The sequence below is a fragment of the Sorex fumeus genome, unplaced genomic scaffold, assembly GCF_029834395.1.
Source record: "Sorex fumeus unplaced genomic scaffold, SorFum_2.1 ptg000064l, whole genome shotgun sequence".
Taxonomy (NCBI): domain Eukaryota; kingdom Metazoa; phylum Chordata; class Mammalia; order Eulipotyphla; family Soricidae; genus Sorex; species Sorex fumeus.
The window spans coordinates 887,501-896,750 of NW_026606121.1; the positions used below are offsets into that span (position 1 = coordinate 887,501).

Genomic DNA, 9,250 nt, shown 5'->3' on the forward strand with positions numbered 1-9,250 from the left:
GCTGTAAGAGTATCAGCTTCCCACCGTCCTGCAACTTCAACCAGGAACCAGAATGGCCACGTGTCCTGGTTTCTTCGTGTCCTAGAGTCTTTCCTCAGGGGTTGCTCTTGACAACAACTTTCACCAGAGATTCCCCAACAGACCCCCAGAGGAAACACTTTATAGATTTTCTTCTTAGGGGCTGGAATGAGAGCACAGTGGGAAGTGGGAAAGGCGTTTGGGTTCCATCCCCTGCTGGGACCCATCCCAGAGGGTTCCTCAAGCACCCCCAGGACTGATTCCTGAGTGCAGAGCCAGGAGTAACCCCTGAGCATGGCTGGGTATGACCCAAAAAGCAAAAATAAATAAGTAGCGATTTTTTTCTATCTCTACAGAAGAATGAGGGATCTCTTTTTTTAAAACAAATTTTTTTATTGAATTACTGTGAGGTAGAACCTTACAAAGCTGTTCATGATTCCAGTCATACAGTATTCCAACACCTATCCGTCCACAAGTGTATATTTCCCAGCACCAGTGTCTCCAGGTTCCCTCCCATCACCTTCCACCCCCGACCCCCCCCCCCCTCCTTTCTCTCTTCATTGTCTGTCTCTCTGTGTTAGTTTGGGGCTACGCTCAACAGTGTTCTGGGGTTACTCCTTGCTCTGGATTCAGGAATTACTCCTGGCAGTGCTCAGGGTACCCTATGACATGCTGGAGATGGAACCTGGGTCAGCCATTTGCAAGGCAAGCATCCTGCCCTCTGAATTATCTCTCTAATCCCTCTCTCTCTTTTCTCTCCCTCTTTCTCACTTTTCTTTTTCTATTTCCTCTCTTCTCTTGCCTTTCTCTCTATTCTTTTCTACTGCCCTCTTGTGTCTAAAAAATTACTTTTTCTTGGCCACTGATTTTGTCTTCACTGTATTTCTTCTTCACTGTATTTCTAAAACTTGACCTGCAAACTTTCCGTGTATGTGCCGCCAAAGCGAGCACAACCTGCAAACTTTCTGAATTAAAATGATAACAGCGTAACACAGTTTGGACAATGATTTGCCATTCAAGATGCTATAAATAAAATTTCCAAGGTTAAAGAAAAAGATTGTAAAGATTCTGTGATATTAGAATAAAAATGAAACACGACAGCTCTCAATGTAAAAAGGAGAAAATGTTTATTTCCAATAAGAAAAGTTATAATGATGAAAATATCTTGTTCAGGAATTCTGTCGTGGACCCAGGGCACTGGTTTAAATGGCTGGAGTGCATGCCTTACCAGGGCCGGGATTTGCTGCCTGGCATCATATGCTCCCAGACACTGTCAGGTGGGTCCCTGTGAACCCCACTACTCGTTGACCCCTCATCCAGAAAAAAGAAAGAAAATTCTAATTTTTTATAAATTTTTTTGATTGGATCTCCGTGAGATACAGTTATAAAGCTTTCATGTTTGAGTTTCAGTCATACAATGATCGAACACCCATCCCTCCACCAGTGTACATTCTCCACCACCAACGTCCCCAGTATCCCCTCTTCCCAACCCTCCCACTGCCTCCATGGCAGACAATTTCCATATTCTCTCTCTACTTTGGGGCATTATGTTTGCAATATAGATACGGAGAGGCTATCGCGTTTGGACTTTTATCTACTTTCAGCACACATCTCCCATTCTGAACGATCCCTCCAACCATCATCGACTTAGTGATCCCTTCCCTAGAAAATTCTATCTTAAGGTAAAATCAGAATCGATTACTTCAGATTAAAAACAAAAAATAGGACAGGGACCAGAAATATGACTTTCATCCACTTTCTAAACAGGCCATCTACTTTTTTTGCTTTTGAGCTAGAGGTTCTTTAAAAACATAATTGAGAGATTAAATCACTACTACCCTCGTGGTTTGCAAATAGTTTCTCCCTCTTGGTAGATAGCCTTTTGACCCTGGTGATTGCTTCCTTTGCTATATGGGAATTGTTTTTGTCTTGTCTTTTGGATACACCCAGTGGTGTTCAGGGCTTACTTCTGGCTCTATGATCAGGGATCACTCCTGGTAGGTGTGGGTGTTCAGAGAATCCCATGCAGTACAGGGATCAAACGGGGATCGGCTTCATCAAGACAAGCACCTCACCCCTGTACTATCCATCGTGTTTGATAAATAACCTGATGACCCATCATAAATCCAGCTGCTGAATGCCAGCCTAGGACTTCTGGCAGGACTTCTGGGGCTACTCTGGGGGTGGGTTCTATCTTTGGGGAATGGAAACCTCCACCCTAAGAAGAAATGAGGAAAACATAAGACCCTGTGAGATTTCGTTTTGTACTTACAGATTCTCTATGTGAAAATATACTTCCCGGGTGTCCTCTCTTTCGCCCCCAGAAATCCTCCTGGCTGCTTCCAAGTACCTGAACCTGCCCTCCCTCCAACTCCAACTCTCTGTCCAAGCTGACCTTCGACAGCAGCCTGACCTCTGTCTGGTACTGGCCTCCCATCCTGAAAGTCCAGGAGGTTAAGAGTCCTTATCACCTGAGGGGTCCCATCCAGGACAGCTATGCCATGGGCAGCTCCTGGGAGGTCATCTGGGTGGTTGGAGACCACTGGTGTTGGCCCAAAACTGACAGCAGAGACTTGTTTTGGGCACAGCCTCTGGACCCCCAACTTGAAGACGGTGGCCCCAGGGGAGGTGGCACTGACCTGCTCTCCATCCCCGGCTCTGGGCGGCCCCAGGCAGCTGCACCTGTGGCTCATCCACTCCAGAGGGCGGTGGGGGGTTCTGCAGACAATCTGGGAGAGAGAACGGGGCCACCATAGACTTTAGAGGCTATTTCTGACCTCTAATATAGGTCAGCTAGGTAGGGTAAGAAAGACGGGGACATATTTTTCTGAGACAAAGGTTTTTTTTTTTAAGCTATTTGCCTGGACTGAGAGGCTCCACAAAGCTAAAGGTCACAAATACTATGCTTGTATGTGAGTTCCATTAGGAACCCCAGTAAGGTCTGTTCATTTTATGGCTTTACGCCTGGAGGGCTGGAGCGATAGCACTGAGAGTAGGGTGTTTGCCTTGCATGTGGCTGACCGGACCGACCCGGGTTCGATTACTCCGCCCCTCTCAGAGAGCCCAGCAAGCTACCAAGAGTATCTTGCCCACACGGCAAGGCCTGGCAAGCTACCCGTGACGTATTCAATATTCCAAACACAGTAACAACAAGTCTCACAAAGGAGACATTACTGGGCCCGCTCGAGCAAGTCAATGAACAACGGGAGGACAGTAACAATGACAGTTCAAAGTCTTGTGATCCGAATTTGGAGATTTTTTTTATAGTGTAGTAGCACTGTTTTTTATTCAGCCACTGATTAAGCCGAGTTTGGAGTTTTGGTGCTGTTTTGTAAGTCAGCTGTGCAATGAATGGTGCACAGACTGGTCAGATTTTGGTAAACGTGTAGCCAGATGAACTGATGGATTATGATTCCATCACAATCCAGAGGTGGAAGCACCCCCCCCTAGAGGTTCCCATAGTCCCTGCAGCCGTTTCACATCAGCCACCAGCCCCAGGCAAAGGTTGATGGATTTTCTCTGAGCCATAAAGCATGTGGGTACCTGGCTTCTTTTGCTTAATGACATAATTGTTTATTATTTTTAAATTTTTTAATTGAATCACCATAAGATACACAGTCACAAAGCCTTCACCATGGGTTTCAATCTTGCAATGTTCCAACACCAGTGTACATTTCTGATCACCCATGTCCCCAGGTCCCCTCTCGCCAGCCCACTGCCCAGCCGACCTCTGTGGTAGGCATTTTTCTTCTTTTTCTCTCTCTTCTCTCTGAATTGTTTCTGAGTGCTTTGTGTAATCAATGGATTGAACAAAGACCATCTAGGTCACTTCCAGACTGGGAGGGGACTCTAAATACAGTCGCTACGAACAGAAGGTGTTTGTAGGCAAATAGTTGGATAAACACCTGTGAAAGAGTGGAAATTTTTGTATGACTTTGTGGAGAACAGCTTTTGATTTAGGAAGAAACTGAGCAGATGGTAGCATGTTCTCGTATTTGCTTTCCTTATGCTCACACATCCTCCATCAACCTGGAATATCTGTTGCAATTCCTGAGCGAACATTGATGCCTTGGTATTAGTTAATGTCCATTGCTTCTTTCAATTTCTTTGCCTTCTGAGCAGTGTTGGTAGGGATCCTCTCAAGCTGAGATCGGGGGCCCCACCAACATTCCAGGATCCTGGAGTACAGTGGAGAGGACTCTTGCCTTGCATGCAGCTGACCTGGGTTCAATCCCCAGCATCCCTTATGGTCCCCCAGCACAGCCAGGAGTAATCCCTGAGCACCACCGGTATGGCCCCAAAACCAAAAAACAAATAATGATTCCAGGATCTTCACCAGGAGTTCTAGACTAGGAGGGCCAGTGGGGCAGTGCAGGACCTAAGAATGTACAGTGGTACCCTGGCTCTGCAGTGCTGGGAGTTTCTTGGACCAGGCCAATTAAAACCCCACACCCTTCAGTGCTCAAGAGCCTCCGGACTGCACCCAAGACCCTCAGGGCACCAGCTGATTAAATAAAGGCCGGCCACAGGCAAAAGCATCATCCTTGACCCTGTAGAATGTCTCTGGCACCAGATTTCTTTACTTTTTGCCTAATATCATTTTTCTGTTGCAGAGCCCCCTTCAGAATGACACCTTCTATTAAATTTCTCTTTTTTTTTTTTTTTTGCTTTTGCTGAGTGTTGAGAATCCATTCAAACCTTGGCTCCCTCAACCCAATTTAATTCCACTTTTCCTTTTTTTCTCCCTTGTCTTTCTTGTCTTCCTTCTTTACTTACCCTACTTCCACGTTGGGGTTTTTTGGTTGTGTTTGTGTTATTTTTGAGCCCAATGATGCACAGGGAGGACTCCTGACTCTGTGCTCAGGAATCATTCCTGGCAGGGCTTGGAAAACATATGGGGTGCCGGGGATCCAACCCAGGTTGGCCATGTGCAAGGCAAGTGCCCTCCCCACTGTACTTTCGCCCTGACCCCCTCTATTTCCTTTATGTCCCCTGGTCTTTGGGTCATACCTAGGGATGCTTGGGGATGGCTCTCAGCTTGGTGCTTAAGGAAGCATGTGGTGCTGGAGATGGAACCAGGGGTCCTGCATGCTAAGTGTGTGCCTCCAGGTCTCTGAGCATCTCTCTAACGTCCTCTCTTCCCTTCCTTCCTTCCTTCCTTCCTTCCTTCCTTCCTTCCTTCCTTCCTTCCTTCCTTCCTTCCTTCCTTCCTTCCGTTCTTCCTCCCTCCCTCCCTCCTTCCTTCCTTTCTTCCTTCCTTCTTTCTCTTTGCCTCCCTCAGATCTGTCACAAGCCTGATGGTCCATATGTACCAGGGATCACCCATGCAGCAGTGGTCAGGAACTTTCCACGTCTCAGGGGTCCCACACAGAGCCACGGATCAAACTAGGGTGTGGCACATGACAGTACCCTCCTCCAGCCCCCTGCGTGTTCGTCACAAGATCCCAAGATCTTTTATGCAAGTTTCTGCTTCCTTGGTGAACACTTGGATTGGACGAACATTTTTTTTTAAAAAACATAGCCTGTGTCTCGTGTGTGCAACATCTGGATTCCCTGAGGTTTCTCCCTTCCAGTTGTTTCTTGGGAGGTGGGCGGCACCTGGGGGGGGGGGGGGCGGGCTATTTCTAATTTTGTGCTCGGGAGTGCCCCCTGGCGGATTTGGGTGGAGGCGCGGATGGTGATCCGTGGTGCCAGGGATCAATCACCTGCGTCAGCTGCGTACAGGACAAGCTCCACTGGTCCACCCATCTCTCTGGTCTCCCCTTTGTTTGGAGAGGGGGCTTTTTGTGTCACACAGCAATGCTCAGGGGCTCCTTCTGACTGTGCTCAGGCATCACTCATTTGGAAATGAGCTGCCTGGCTGCCTTTTCCTCCTCTCTCCGTGCAGCTCTGAGGCTGGTAGATCTTCACCTACCAGACGAGGCCGCTGCTGGCCGTGATGCTTCCCAGGCACACCCTGTGACCATCTGCACTCCGTGGATGGGTGCTGCAGGGTGGTGGGCCACTTCACTGCCTTCCCCGCGTGTCCATCTCTGTGTCCCCGCTGTTGGCCAAGAGCCACCCACTGGTGGTCATTGAGCTACCCAACACCCGCTCTCAGTCTGGGCACCGCAGCGACTGGCCCACGCTCCTGCGTGCCGCTTTCAGCCACCTGCTTGTGGCCTTCGTGGATGCCTGGGCCATGAATCCTGCCTGGTACTGCCCGACAACAGCCACCCAGGGAGGCTCATCATGAGCAAGAAGGTGGACGTCCTGCTGGGGACCCATGTGGAGATCCAGGAGTAAGCCCTGAGCACCCCCATTGTGGCCCCAAAACAAACAATGAGTTCAGGAAAAGCCTACGTTTGTTCCTGATCTCAAAGAATTTTCTATAGCTAGTACTCTACGGATGTACTTCAGTTCCTCACATTTCGAAGTTATAAAATACATCAGAAATACATCAGAGTGAGGGGCTGGAGCAATCGCACAGCAGGTAGGGCTTTTGCTTTGCATGCAGCCGACCTAAGTTCAATTCCCAGCATTCCATATGGTCCCCTGAGCACCACCAGGAGTAATTCCTGAGTGCATGAACCAGGAGTAATTCCTGTGCATCGCTGGATGTGACCCAAAAAGAGAAAAAAAGAAAGAAATAGTGAAAAGAAGCTGAAAAGAAGACAAATCAAGTTATAAAAATTTTGGCATTTGGAGGAAGAGAGAAACAGAGAGAGATATGGAGGATACAGAGAGATTGACAGAAAGATTTAGAAATCAGGTCGTAGCAGTCTTTGTTTATTGTGTAAAATTCTATATATTTTGTACAAAAGTTCTTTTGGTGGGATGAATTATTTACAGTTTGTTTTTGGACTGAATGGAAGGAGTTTAAGTGCTTTGTCTCAATTTTAACCTGGTCTTTTGTACTTTTCTTCAGAAGAAATGAATTTTAAAAGATCCAGCTGCATTAAAGTGGGTTTTTATCCTAATGGATTGAAAATAATAAAATTTATTTTTAATTAAAAAAAATTTAAATTAAAAAAAAAATAGAAATCAGGTCAAGTGAGATTTTTTCCAAAGGAGTAACTGCCTAACATCTCAAACTGCAAAATAAACATGAGACAAGGATGAGACCTTCACTGTAGATCTCTATGACAAGAAGAAAAATAATTTTATTAATTTTTTATTTTGAGGCCACACCTGGTGATACTCAGTGGTACACCTGGCTCTGTGCACAGAAATTGCACCTGGTGGTGTTTGGGAACCACATGGGATGCCAAGAATAGAACTGCAGTCAGCTGCATTCAAGGCAAGCACCTTACCCGCTGTACCATCTTTCCAGTCCCAGGGAAAAATTTTTTTTTATTGAGCAAATATTTCTTAGTGTCTTCAGGCTGGCAGAAGAAATGCCAAAGGCAGCAACCAAGAGAGAGTACAGAGGGGTGGACGCTTTCTTAGCAAGTGGCTGATGCAGCTTCAGTCTCTGGCATCCCGTATGATCTCTGGGCACACCAGGAGGGATTCCTGAATGCAGAACCGGGAATAATAACCCTGAGCACTGCCAATGGTGTTCAAAAACACAAACACACACAAAAAATTAAGTCAAATTCTGCCATGTGCGGGGTTTTACCTCTAAACCTTTATCTTCTTCCCAGCTTCGTCCTGGCAGCTGAGTGGTCAGCGGGGTTGCTTCTGCCAAGCCTCTGCCTGCCTTGCGCATGGTCACCATCACCCATGTCCTCATGCCAGGCGAGAAGGCTGCGACTCCTCCCAGCGCAGTTCCTCGACTTCCCCTGTCACTGATTCCCTGAGGCACTGAATGCTTGGATCCCCCTAGTCCCTGTGCTGAAGCTCCACCCACAGTGGTTTGGGCAAGGGGCCTCCTGAGGAATAAGGAGGGTCTCAGGGCTCAGGGGGAGGAGGCACTGGTTCTGGATGGTCAGTGTACTGATAGCACTGAGAGCAGAGGCTGGTGCTCGTCCCCTCTGTGCTGGGTGTGGAGGCCACGGTGCCCCTGAGACAGCAGCCACTCTACACCCAGACGAGGCTCTCAGGGAGCAGCCTTATGCGCACCCTAGCACAGAGCCCCCTCCTCGGCTGTCTGTTTCTCCCTTCCCATCCATCTCTCCAGCCTTGCATTTCTTTTTTCTTATCTTTCTTTCCTTTTTTGGTCACACTCTGAGATTCTCAAGGGTTACTCCTCATTCTGTATTTTGGAATTACTCTAGGTGAAACTTGGGGAACCCTATGGGATGCTGGGGATTGAACCAGGGTCAGCCGTGTGCAGGGCAAATGCCCTGTCCGCTGGACGATTACTCCAGCTCCAATCTTTCATTTTCCTTAATGAGCGATGTCTATTGTAGCGTTGGAGAACTGTTCCTCCGCCAGAACCCTGGGAAGGGATGTTTGTACCTCCCCTACCATCTCCCCAGTCCCTCAGCTCTTCTTTCTTTCTTTCTTTCTTTCTTTCTTTCTTTCTTTCTTTCTTTCTTTCCTTCTGTTTTTTTGGGTCACACCCAGTGATTCTCAGGGGTTACTCCTCACTCTGCACTCAGGAATTACTCCTGGCGATGCTTGGGAAACCCTATGGGATGCCAGGGATCGAACCAGGGTTTGCCATGTGCAAGGCAAATGCCCTGCCCACTGTATTATGGCTCTGGTCCCACAGAGCACTTTCGTAAGTGGTGAGACGGTGCAGTGGTGAGACAAAAAGAACAGAAGAATGAAGTGTTGTCATTGGTTGTGTCATGACAATACACCGGGGGACATTGAGGCAGGAGAGGAACGACATGGGCTTTAGCAGGGGCCCTTGTAGCTGAGACTGTGTGATGATACATTGGGTTTTAGGTCCCAGGGATACATTTACTAATCTCCTGGTTTGGTGGTCCCGCTCCCTTACCGCCATGGTAACAGGTGAGTTTGGGTCCTTCTGTTCCGTCCGGGTCAGCTCTGTGATCTATGACCTATTCATCTCCGCCCAGCCACAGGATGGGCTGCTCACGCTCCCTCCTCCAGCTGCCCGTTTCCCGGCTTGTGTTCCTGACTTCCCCAACACTCTAACAGTACATCGAGGGAACACACTTCCTGATTCCAAGGGCACAGGGAGGGCAAAGCAAAACTTTCCGTTGAGCCCTTACGAGTCACAACTCTGACACCCAGCCAGGCACCCAGAAACCAAGAAGAGGGAAAACGGGAGTTGCGTGTTGTGTAAAACTCATAGAAGGTGAATTTGAACTCCGATCATTCCAAGTGTCCAGTTCAC

At 47.9% G+C, this 9,250-nt stretch overlaps 1 pseudogene; it reads right to left on the minus strand.

Annotated features, from left to right (window-relative positions):
* Positions 1-8,893, minus strand: part of LOC130036473 (metallo-beta-lactamase domain-containing protein 1-like) — an 11,432-nt pseudogene extending 2,539 nt beyond the window's left edge.
* Between the last annotated feature and the right edge of the window lie 357 nt (positions 8,894-9,250).